Here is a 12525-nt window from a genome sequence, read left to right on the forward strand (position 1 = left end):
AAGAAAAAAAATAAAGGGTTTTGTATACCCTTCGTCTGTATCCTGTCTACTTACTACAATTAGTGAACATAGCTTTAGTAAGCTCTCTGTTCTAGTCAGGTCATTGTATGTTTCCGAAGAAGGTTAGAAGAATCATTGAACCTGATAGTGGCGCCCGACGAAGAATAACCATGGCCGAGTTTCAAGAAGAACCTGTGCTGCCTGCAGAAACAGCTCAGAATCCAGAAATGCCAGCTGCCGCCCTGGAAGGATTTGGGTATATTGTCCAGACCATGCGCGCTTCGATGAAACCAGAAGGAGCGTTTAATGGAAACTCACAGGTAACCAGTTTTTTGGAAAAATTGGATGACCACTTCATGCTCTACCCCGTGCACGAGTTTCAAAAAGTTACCTTAGCTACCAGCGCTTTGAGGGGCCAAGCGCTTAACTGGTTCAAATATATCGGCAGAAGTCTCTTGGGTCAAGCAGGAAGTCCCACCTATACCTACGAAAATTTCAAGACTGCCCTACTAAAAGCCTTCCCTGTTGTAAGGGATCGTGCGAAATTAGAAACAGAACTTTTCAGTATATATCAACAAAGAATGGAAAACATCTCGAGTTTTATTTTAAGAAAAATTCACGTTTTCAAGCTCTTGTATGGAAACCGTCCGGATCCTGAAATAATTCAAGTGATTTTGCCGAGGTTACTACCCCAAGTGCAAGACTTTATTGAATTGAGAAATCCGACTACACTGGAAAAATTATTTGAGCTAGCAATCCAGTTTGAAAGTAGAAGAACGGCGGACGTCGAAAGAAGACGCCAATATCAACAGCGAAACCAATTTGGTACGCCAAGACTACAGCAAACTCAAGCACATGGCTACGGAGAAAAAGCGAATCAGTGGGCAAGGAAACCCGAGCATTCAAAAACAGCCGGCGAACGTCGACAGTTCAATAGCAACCCAGGAAAAAAGTCTCAAGGCCGGTGGAGAAAGAAGGAAAGCACCGAAAGAAAAAATAATTTAAACTAAAACGGATTTCTGCTGACGAGAGGGTGCGGAAATCCGAAGGCCACGAAAACCCCTCTTCCTACAAGTTAAATACAGTAATGGTGAAAAATTTAACTCTTCCGAAGATTGAAGTCTTGGTAAATAATATCCCGGCCACCGCGCTGCTGGATACCGGCGCGCAGTGTTCCTGTGTGGCAGAAGTCTTTTTTAGAAAGTATTTTCGCAAATACCGCATATATAATGCGGATAATACAACAGTATTAGCGGCGCAAGGAGAACAATGTAAGTGCGTAGGTAAAGTACCTTTGTACATCCGTATCAAGGACGAACAAGTAAAGGTGATGTTTTTTATAGTAAAGAATTTGCAAGCACACTTAATACTAGGAATAGACTTTCTTTCAGACGCACAAGCTACACTGGATTTTAATGAAGCGTCTCTTAAGCTGACGATGAAACCAGTGCGTGTAGAAAAGGTTGAACCGCCAAGGTTAAATCTCGACCACCTGCCTAACGACGAGCAAGATAGAATCCGACAAGTGGTAAGTGAATTTGCTTCCTTATTTAGTGATATTCCAGGATTTACCCAGGTTACTAACCATAGTATTGACACCGGAGATGCATTCCCGGTTCGTCAAAAACCATACCGGTATGATAAGAATAAGGAAAAAATTATAGAATGGCATATTACCGATATGCTACGTAAAAAGATCGTAACGCCTATCTCAAGTAGTTATGCTAGTCCGGTGGTTTTATGTAAGAAAAATAATGATTATCCTTTGGAGCATCCAAAAAGGTGGAGATTCGCTATTGATTACCGTAAATTAAATTCCATAACGAAATATCCGGTATATCCGTTACCGATTATAGAAGAAATTTTAAGGAACATAAAATCAACCAAATTTATGACAACTTTAGACTTAACGAATGGTTATTTTCAAATAGGGATCAGGCCTGAGGACGTGCCTAAGACTGCTCTTATAACCAAGTCTGGCACTTATGCATTTTTGCGAATGCCGTTTGGCCTTTCAGGCGCCCCAGCAACATTTCAGCGATGCATGGACATTGTGTTAAGACCTGTTCTCGGAAAGTCCACATTTATCTATTTAGACGATATCATTATTACTAGTGATAATCTAGACCAACATGTACAGGATTTAAGACAGGTGTTTTCTTTATTAAATGAGGCCGGTCTAAAAGTTAATGTCGAAAAGTGCAAATTTGCAGCCCCTGAATTAAAATATTTAGGTTACAAAATATCGCAAAAAGGGATCGAGACAGATGAATCAAAAATAATCGCTGTACAAAAGTATCCGACTCCAAACACGGCAAAGAAGCTCTCTTCTTTTCTAGGACTTTGTTCATATTATAGGTCCTTTATAAAAGATTTTGCGGCTATCGCTGAGCCATTGTTAAAATTAAAAAGGAAAAAGGCAAGATTCTCGTGGACGGCCGAAGCCAATAGTGCTTTCAAAAAATTAAAACAAGCATTAACGGAAGCCCCTGTGTTGAAATTTCCTGAAAAGGATGAAAATTTAGAAATTTCAGCGGATGCTTCGGATTATGCGGTAGGAGCGGTACTTTCGCAAAATCAGCAGCCAGTGGCATTTTTTAGCCGAACTTTAAATCAAACACAAAGAAACTATTCCGCGACCGAGAGAGAGGCACTTGCAGTTCTGTTAGCAGTGCAAAAGTTCCGAGTCTATTTTGGAAAGGCGCCGATAACAGTATATTCTGATCATGCGGCGGTAACTAGATTGTACTCTGGAAAAAATTTATCCCCAAGGTTAATAAGATGGGCACTCAAGCTGCAAGAATATAATCTGGTAATCAAGCATACCCCCGGAAAGGAAAATATCGTAGCAGATGCCCTGTCACGAATTAAATTAGACGAACAGGGTAATACCGTAAAAGTTGCAATGCTGACAGCGTGTACAATAAATTCCCGAGAAACTGTAATAACCGAACTGGGTAAGGATCCTGAGTTTGGAAGTATTTATGAGTATTTGAAGGATCCTGAAAATTTTAGCCACCAAGATATTGTGGCGATAAGAAATAGGGCGGCCCATTACGAACTAATAGATGGTCTATTATTTTATACAAAAACTACGAATTCCAACAACGAATTTCGACCTGTTATCCCAGCTAGTCTTAGATTAAATATCCTGCAAGAGCTCCATGACAGCCCTTTAGCTTCTCATGCTGGTATTCGAAAAACTACTCAACGCGTACGCGAGGCAACCTACTTTCCTGAACTGCAAAAGTTAACAAGGGCGTATGTCCAGTCCTGCCCAACATGTCAAGCCGTTAATTATATTAATTTCCGCCCGGCCGGGTTTCTAAATAGTATTAAATCCGAATTTCCAAATGAAATAATCGGCATGGATTTATTGGGCCCTTTCCCAAAAAGTCAGTTAAACAAAAGTCGCTATCTCCTTGTTATACTTGATCATTTTAGTAAATGGACCGAAATTGTTCCCTTAAAACGAGCCTCCGCGAAATTAGTTACCGATTCTATTTTAAATAAATATATTTTAAAATACGGGGCGCCCCTAAAAGTTATATCGGATAATGGTCCTCAATTTGTAAGTAATATATTTGAAGACATGTGCCAAAAACTGGGCATACGTCATTTAAAAATGGTCCCGTATCGGCCGCAAGCAAATATAGCGGAACGGGTCAACAGAAATATAGTGAAAATTATCCGTAGTTATGTTAAAAATTTTCATAAAAGCTGGGATAACTATGTCAATGAATTTGCTTTCGCCCTTAGGACCGCAAAACATGATACAACGGGCAAAACTCCTGCTGAGTTATTTCTAGGCAGAAAGGTTATAACACCGTTAGATAAACTATTTTATGTGCAACAAAGAGCCCCAGAATTTAAAATGGGTGATATAGAAAAACTAATAAAAGAAGCAAAAAAGAATACGGAAGTAGCACAAAGAAAACAAAAATTGTATTATGACTTGAAACGACGGGGAGTAACTTATAAAGTAGGGGATGAAGTACTAAAAATTAAGCATTCACTTTCTTCAGCACCAGAAGATAAAACTGCCAAATTTTTTCCACGCTTTGAAGGACCATATGTTATAGAAAAAATAACTCACGCTGTTGTAGTGTTAAAGGCAAGAAATGGTGAAACCTGTTCCGCAAACATTGACCAGATAAAACCATTCTATGACCGTAATAAAATGCAAATCTTTTCAGATCTTTTGCAGGATCCGGTACGCCAGACACCGCAGGTACAAGTTCCAGAGGTGGGAAAACGACAAGTACAAGGGCAAGCCAATGAGAGACAGAAGCAAGTGAAAAGAAAATTGCCCCGCGGAAAAATTGAAGGTACAAAGAAAAAGAAGCCGTTCCACCGTCCAAAAAACAGAGTTCACGAACACCCCCAGAATGAAGAAGGGAGAAGGACGACGTATGTGGAAAAGACCGGGAGAAAGGACGGCAACTATAACCCGGCTGTGAAACGGAAGATTGACTCATCCGACAGAACTCTCCGCAGCAAAAGTCGCCGAACTGCGGAAGGGCCATCAGCGGCGGAGGAAAAAGTACAAGAAAAATTTGAACGGCCAACAACGAGGTCCAAGCAGGATCACGACAGAAGTTTCCCGGTTCCACCAAGACCAGCTGCCTTCAAACGGCCAAGACCACAAGCAGAGGACAGAAGGAAGATGTTCAAGGGTGGCCGTAGTGGTGAAAAACGGAAGCTTCCAGAGGAAAGCACTGAAGGGCGAGCCCGTACAAGAAGGAGGATCAACCAAGCTACGGTCTGCAGCACCTTTAAAGACTGGGCCCAGAAAAGGATGTCTGAATATTACAAAGATAAGTAAAATTTTATGTTACTTTACAAACTTAAGTTAATCTTTCATTCTTACTGCAAGTGGCAGATTTCAAGAAGTTTTACCTCATGCGAGGTCTACCTTTATCGCCAAAAGGGCGAGAAATGAGTTGTGACCGATTTTTTTATTATGTTTTTCAATTACTCGCGCGTAAAACTAAAGTTGATGTATAATAGCGTTGTATAAAGACTTAAATATTGTAAAAAGTTATTGTATAAATTCTTATTTAAAACATTCTAACAAGAAAGAAGTTTTAGTCTGAAAGACTTTTTGAAATGTAGTATTATTTCAAGGTAGAAAGAATTGGCACTTGCTTTGAAAAGAATAGAAGTTAACAATGTACTACTAATGTATGTTTTCAAATGTGTAAAATTAACGGCATCTTGATATGTTCTTGTATACATGTGAACTGTTATTTTGAATGTTTAGAAATAACGTGATATGGTAAAAGTGAAAGTAATGTTAAAAAATTTGTTATTCGTGTGACTGTAAAGATTAAATCATGGTGAATATGTGTTAAAGGTTGAATGATGTAGTTAGGCTCTCTGACGCTACACTTTAGAGTTAGCCACTTTCAGAATAGTACCTCAGGGTCTAGAGTTGAAATTAGGGTGTGTTAAGAGGTCTCGTATGTTGAATTTTAACACCTTAGTGTTTTGATTGTAGGAGGAAGTGTTGAACACATAGACAGAAACACATTCGTGTTTGGTGTTTTTACAACACATGTCAGAGAGCACGGGGAGAGATAATTAAAATAGTCATGAATGACATAAGAATGTTAAGAAAAGTATATTCTATATGTTATTTGCAATGTCATTCTGTAACATTTCATTAAACTAGTTTTCCTTCCAGATCTCTGGAAGGAACCAGAATTGAATAAAGCTCCTGTTTAGATGCAGTACAGATGAAAAAAAGATTGTTGTATATCCTGGGAGCTGCTATTGTAACAAATTTCTTTCTTTTAAATTTTTTAGTTTCTAGAGAAGTTATGTTGTAAAAGATTGGCCTCGCGTTAGTTTCTAGAGCTAAAAGTTTTCAACAAGGTCGTTTTAGACCTCAGTTTCAAACTAATTAACTCTGGCGGGAAGTATGTAAGGATCTTAAGTTTTACTAACGTTTATTTTATTTTAAATCTTTACTATCACTTCTTATTTTCTACTTCCGGCCAGAATTATAAGCGTGAAGGAGTTTATGCAAAATTGTCTGGCGAACGCAAGTATTTAAGTGTGGCCTTTTTGCCAAGCAGAAGAGAGGAAGCCGTAAGTTCGAAGCAGGCCGCTTACCTTAGAAGTTACGCAGTTGCTACTTTGCCTTCCAGGCCAGAGGTTTTAATCCTCTTGATAAATTAAACGTATTGTAGTGTTCACAGTCTCTGTGCTACATACGCTTCCTGTTATTATAAGGCCAATCTTATTCTAAAGTTAAATTAGAGTTTAGTTTTATTTTGATATCTTTTAAGTTAGACCCCGAGTGGAGGGTCATTGTATTCCGAAGTACGGAAGTCATTGTATATAAAGAAAAAAAATAAAGGGTTTTGTATACCCTTCGTCTGTATCCTGTCTACTTACTACAATTAGTGAACATAGCTTTAGTAAGCTCTCTGTTCTAGTCAGGTCATTGTATGTTTCCGAAGAAGGTTAGAAGAAACATTGAACCTGATACAGTATAAAATTTATTTATGTGTTCCATCCCCTGTGTTGAAATAGAATACTATTTTCAAATCCAGCAGGTTTTATTTAAAATATACTTTATTTTGGTTTCAACTATAGTATTTTCTTCCGTTTAAATTTCATATTCGATATAGGTTGAATGAAATTCTTGAAAACTAGTTTAACCCTTCAGCACATAGAATTTTCTCAGAAAGTTACAGTGTTTATATGCCTGAAAGAAATACGAACGAACCAAAAAATAGAAATATCGGTATTCTGCAGGACTACTATTGAATTCCTAAATTCAGTGGGCGAATAAGACTTGCAGCCAAAGATTAATCACAGAAGCTGAAATGTGACGTTACGAATCCTTTGCTGCCTCGAAAGGTATTTTAATAACATATTATCGAGTCATATAACGGAACTAGGATATACTCTCATCAATATTTCTCTATAATCTTGCTCTAAATCTAACTTTCGAAAATATAGCGTATTTTGCTTTCGTCTTATATTTAAAATTATAGTAAAAAATTTGAAATGCTTCTCATTTTTTAAAATTTCAATAAGATATGTATTTTTCCTCTGCTTCCTGAATGCCTTCGTGGTGTAACGGTAGCACATTCGGCGCGTTTTCGAGAAGTCCAGATTCGAGTCCCGGCGATCACACTGGTCATTTCTTCAGATTTATGGCATCTAAAATATCTAAAAAACAGTGGCCCTCGAACTAAAAAAAGATGGTGGAGCTGATTCTTCATCACCAGGAATTAGTGATTGTGTCCTCTAATCCCTTTAAAAGGGAAAGTATACAAGGTGTTTTCCGCCTTTCTGAATGTCTTCGTGGTGTAACGGTAGCACATTCGGTGCGTATTCGAGAAGTCCAGGTTCGTGTTTTGGCTAATACTAAGACACTGCACATTTCTTAAGTTTCATGGCATCGAAAATGTTCTAAATGTCTCTACAAGATGATGTAAAAATATTATTAAATCATTATAAAAGTTACGTTTACTGCAAAATTCGATCATTAAGGATGATGTAATTTTTTCACTTTAGATGATATAAAAAACATTATTAAATCTATACAAGTTATGTTTACTGCAAAATTCGATCAGTAAGGATGATGTAAGTTTTATCTTAAGGTGATATAAAAGCATTATTAAATCATTATAAAAGTTACGTTACTGTATAATTCGATTACGAATGATGACACAATTTTTAGGCTTAGACGCTTAATTCAAAACAGTACTATAATAAGTGAGCCTGAAGTATTGAGAAAAATATAAACAAAAATTTATTTCATGCATTTATTATTTAATATTGATTATTAATTTAAACCCCATTATTGCAAAAAAAAGTAATGTTAAAATTTACAAAGTTAACAAATAAGCATAGCTTTGGGATTAAACCTATACCAACAGAAAAAATTTATATTAAACTAGAAAAAAGTTTGATAAGTATAAACGTTATAAGTTTCCTCCAGAAATAATTTCGCTGAAACAAAAAGAGAACTGTATTCAGAGTGCTTTCCAAGGTGATTAACAAAATGCACTAAAGTCACTTTTTAATCTACATTTTAGTGTGTTATTTGAAGGTGTGAGATCATTCTTACCAATATATATATATATATATATATTTTTCTTGTATGGAGTATTTTTTGGAAAGTTTGACCTCAGTAGTATTTTTGAAATACTTTTTATACGCGATAAAATAAGGATATAAAGATACCGTATTTTACGGACTATAGGGCGCACTTTTTTCTTCAAAAAATTGCCTCTATAATTCAGGTACGTATTATACTCGAAATTAATATAAAATGTCCAGTGTTTGATTTAAAATTTCTGCCAATCATGAAATGGGCCATATATTCGATGCCGCGGGAAACCTATCGGTATCTGGCATTATTGGATTCAACTGGCAACAGTGTTTCCCTCCCATCCCACCGTCACAAAACCCAGGTTATTCTCTAGCCTATGATGCGTCATTGCAGTCTACTGTACCAGTGAACTTGAATTGAAAGTGATTCGTATTATCAGTAATAATACAATATTTTTGTTAGTAGCTAGTTTCACAATGGGAAAAAAATAAAAGGATTTTCAAGGACATTAAAGGTCAGTTCGGTTTTATAAACTAAGAATTTGTTTTAAGTCTGGCTTTGCAATCTAATAATAAAAACAGTAAAAATGTTATTTAAAAAAGTGTTTATAAATTAAGGTGTGTCTTATAGTCCGTAAAATACGGTACATTTGTACACATACATACCATTCATATATATATATATATATGTAAATAAATATGTAATTTAAAACGTAAATCAAAATTATAACTGTTATTTGCAATAGTCCCTTAACACTTTTGACTATTATGTTACTAAATTAGTATTATTATAATAGTACTAAATTATTATTATTATTTAACAAATGTCGGGGCATTAAACATCATGTTGGCGAACAATATTAGGCGGCGAGCTTTCCAATACTTTTTAACAATGCAATCCAAATCATTTAGTGTAGAATACGCTCCAGATAAGCAGTTGTCATATTTTGTCCGAAGACACACAGAACATATTCAGATGATTTAAACAGTTGAAAAACGCATCCAGTCTAAACGCGCCAGTAAGGAATGAGTCCGGGACACCATAAGTACCACAAAGTATACTCCATGGCTTAACACCAGCAGCGTGGGAAGCCACACGACGAAACGAGTGCTTGAAAATTCTCTTTATTTCTAATATTGCAGTGTAGAGCAGAAGGTATCCCTAAAATATGAGTACATCAATTCTCTTTTTGCCAAACGTTCCGCCGTATCGTTTCCATACACATCACAATATGATGGTACCCAATGGAAAGCAACCTTTTCCAGGAAATCTTTCATGAGCTCCCTGCAACTCTGTACACTCGATCATTATCCTGGTTGTTTCTCTGGAGAGCATAGATAGAATATGAAAAATTGCATATTTCTCAAAAGCGGAAAGACCAACAGCAAGTTGTTGCAGGGCTATATAAATAACTTCGAGTTTTCCATCAGAGTAAGTTGTAAATAATCCAACATTCAGGTGAAATGATAAAAAGGTCACTTAAAAGCATCATTTTTTATAAATGATTAAATATCGACCTTTTTTTTAGAATTAACATCTTTTTGCTAATATCGTAAACCCGTTTTCTTAAATTATTAAACATCGGCTTTAATTAGCATGAGCATGAGCAAAAAAATTAGTTTTAAACTTCCCAACTCTAAGTTCTAAAATTCAGCTGAATATAAAAACGGAAAAGCAATAAAATATGAAACATCATAGTCTTACTCCTTATGGAGAGTTGCAATTTTTCCATCACTTTCTTTCATTCTGCATTTTCCGTAGATTTGCAAGTATTTATCCTTTTGTACTTCTACCTTCTAAGAACGCCAACAATAAAAAAATAAAAAGAATCTTACATTTTATTTAGTTATGTAACTCACTATGATTAAGACGGCCATCAGCAGTTTTCCTTTCGGTTACAGATACTCCTTTACCATTAAATGGGGTCAGTTTGTTACGCAAGAGAAGATTATTGTAGTATATAGTAAACTAGATAACAGCTCTGCAATTATTCGGCTGTTCATTGAACAGGTCAGTTCAGTTACGCATTCCACCGTGTATTCATCATAATCCAACACCAATGGTCTGTGTAGACACAAACTGTCCTTTCGCGCTGAAAATGGTTATTACAGCGATGTTGCATTCTACCAAAGATTCCGATGAGTATTTAGTGACAAATACGGACTCTTCCTTTGGACAGCTACTCGTCTACGATGTTATCTTAACCTTTCAAACATTACGCGTCTATTCTAGCTTTCTAACTGTTAAGCGGATTGTATGTAATAATTCCGTTAACAGCATTCTGCAGAGATCGGGTCATTATTATTTCACCATTTAACAACATTTTCAGTTTTCATCAGGCTGCGCAATCTGATCAATCAGATTCCTTCCAGAAAAATCATTCCGATTTGAGAGTGCGTAAAACTGAAAAACAATTATCAATTAATATTTTATGCGCCACCCAACCAGTATGGTGGTTAGTGTCGCTGAATGCCGTGCCGAAGGGCCCCAGTTCAAATCCCGTAGAAGACATGGATCTTTGTATAGACACCGTGCGGCATGGAGACGAGTGTCTTCCGGTGAGCCGAAAGAGCTCTCGAGAGGTTAGATTCAGAAGAAAAGAGGTAGGAGACCCTCGGATGCGTCGGCGCCGGATGCTCTCCATCAGAATTGGGGACGGAACTAAGCTAAATTTCCACTATCACCAGTAAGGTGTTCATGGCTGTTGAAAACGGCATAAACTTGGCTTCTTGCCACGAGGAATTTTGTGGGCTTGAGCTAAGTACAGGTTAGGCAAGTGAGCATCAGCAACAATAACAATAATTTACGCAAAGTGTATCATATATGCAGATTTTATTATTTATTAAAACATTTTACATTTAAAAATTAATTATTACGTACCAATTAATATTATATCAACCATTAAAATTATATAGAAGATTATATTTTTTTCTATTTCAATATGTAATCTCCATCACAAAATACACTCTCTTCCAGTTAGTTGCGCAGAATATTCTGAAAAAAATTCCTATAGTTACATATTTCGAAACACAATTTATTAGTCAGTTGTACTCGGGACAGACTCGCCGAATCAATCAGCGAAACCGCCTTCAGACTATCAGGCTATAACAGGCTATACCGGTGAAGGTAGCTTCATGCAAAGCTCCAGAATACAGCTCTCAACTCTGTACAGTCGTTCTCAGAACTCTGAAGACTCTTCACACTACAACTCACGATGCACCCGACGACAGCTCTCGACTCGGTTCGGTCGTTCTCGAATCTCAACACAGTCTAACATAAAACTCCCCAATGCACTAATTCGCGATACACTAAGAGACTCGCTCGATGCACCCGACTACCAAAACGGCATTCGGTTACGAGCACTCGCTCACTGACTAACGATGAAACTCACTAATTCGACTAAGCGCTGACTGACTGGGTAGCAGCATTGTTTATATAGCTTTTGGCTTGCTATCGAAAACATTCTGCGCCAAACCTTTAAGAACTCATTCAAGAAGGCTCTCCATCCGTCTATGGCATATCTCCAATTTTGTCGCCAAATATGACAACCCTGCGTTGCTTACTATTTTCTGGCAACCATAAATATGCTTTGCGGGGAAGCTATCTTACCGCGGATGGACATTTTGTAACTCTATTGTTAACTACATTTTACAAAACAGATCTTGCATGTAATTACTCTTAGGCTAGAATATTAACTATTAACCTCCAACACCTGTTAAAAACTCCAAACGTCTAATTTTTTATTACCTAAATTTTTTCACTAGTTATTTATTTTCTCACTAAAATAAAAATAGTTACTTATTTTGTTTTAAAGCATATTTTAGCATTTTCTTCATTAAATACTTATAGATTTAGTACCGCTTAATAGAAATATTCATACATGAGAGCTTCTGATATTAGTATGAGAGATGTGAATTTTTTATATTCCTTAAGAACCTGTGTCACCAGTCTTCATTAAATTAATTATTCATGATCGTCTGGATTAATAATTAAGTCCGTCTGAAAGCTCTTCTGGCTATTGACAGCATCTAGCATTCATTATTAATTAAGCCGCATTCATAGATATTACAACGATTCCTGAATAGTTGTGCGAGCTCTACTATATTTTTCTTAACGAACTAAAGGTATTTTTACCAAAATTAAATTAATCCAGGTTGAGATATTACTTGAAATAAAAAAGATTTTTTTAGTCCAAAGGGGTTTTGTCCTTGGTGACTATAGTTTTCATTTTGCGATTTCGCTTCGAATCACTCTGAATGTTAGTTTCACTTTTCAAACTGTTGCCATCAAGTATTCTCGCCCTGAAGTATATTTGAATAAATTAAATAATGAAGAATCTGCATAAATGTATGTACGTTTCTCGCATTGTGGTGAAACAACGGTAGCTAGAGCCATCCAATTTTGAATGACGTAATCCTGCTGCGAATATGAGCATCTGGAAGCCCAAATTT

The sequence above is a fragment of the Stegodyphus dumicola genome, chromosome 2, assembly GCF_044657685.1.
Source record: "Stegodyphus dumicola isolate Sdum_Otavi_A_Nest chromosome 2, ASM4465768v1".
In the NCBI taxonomy this organism is placed as follows: domain Eukaryota; kingdom Metazoa; phylum Arthropoda; class Arachnida; order Araneae; family Eresidae; genus Stegodyphus; species Stegodyphus dumicola.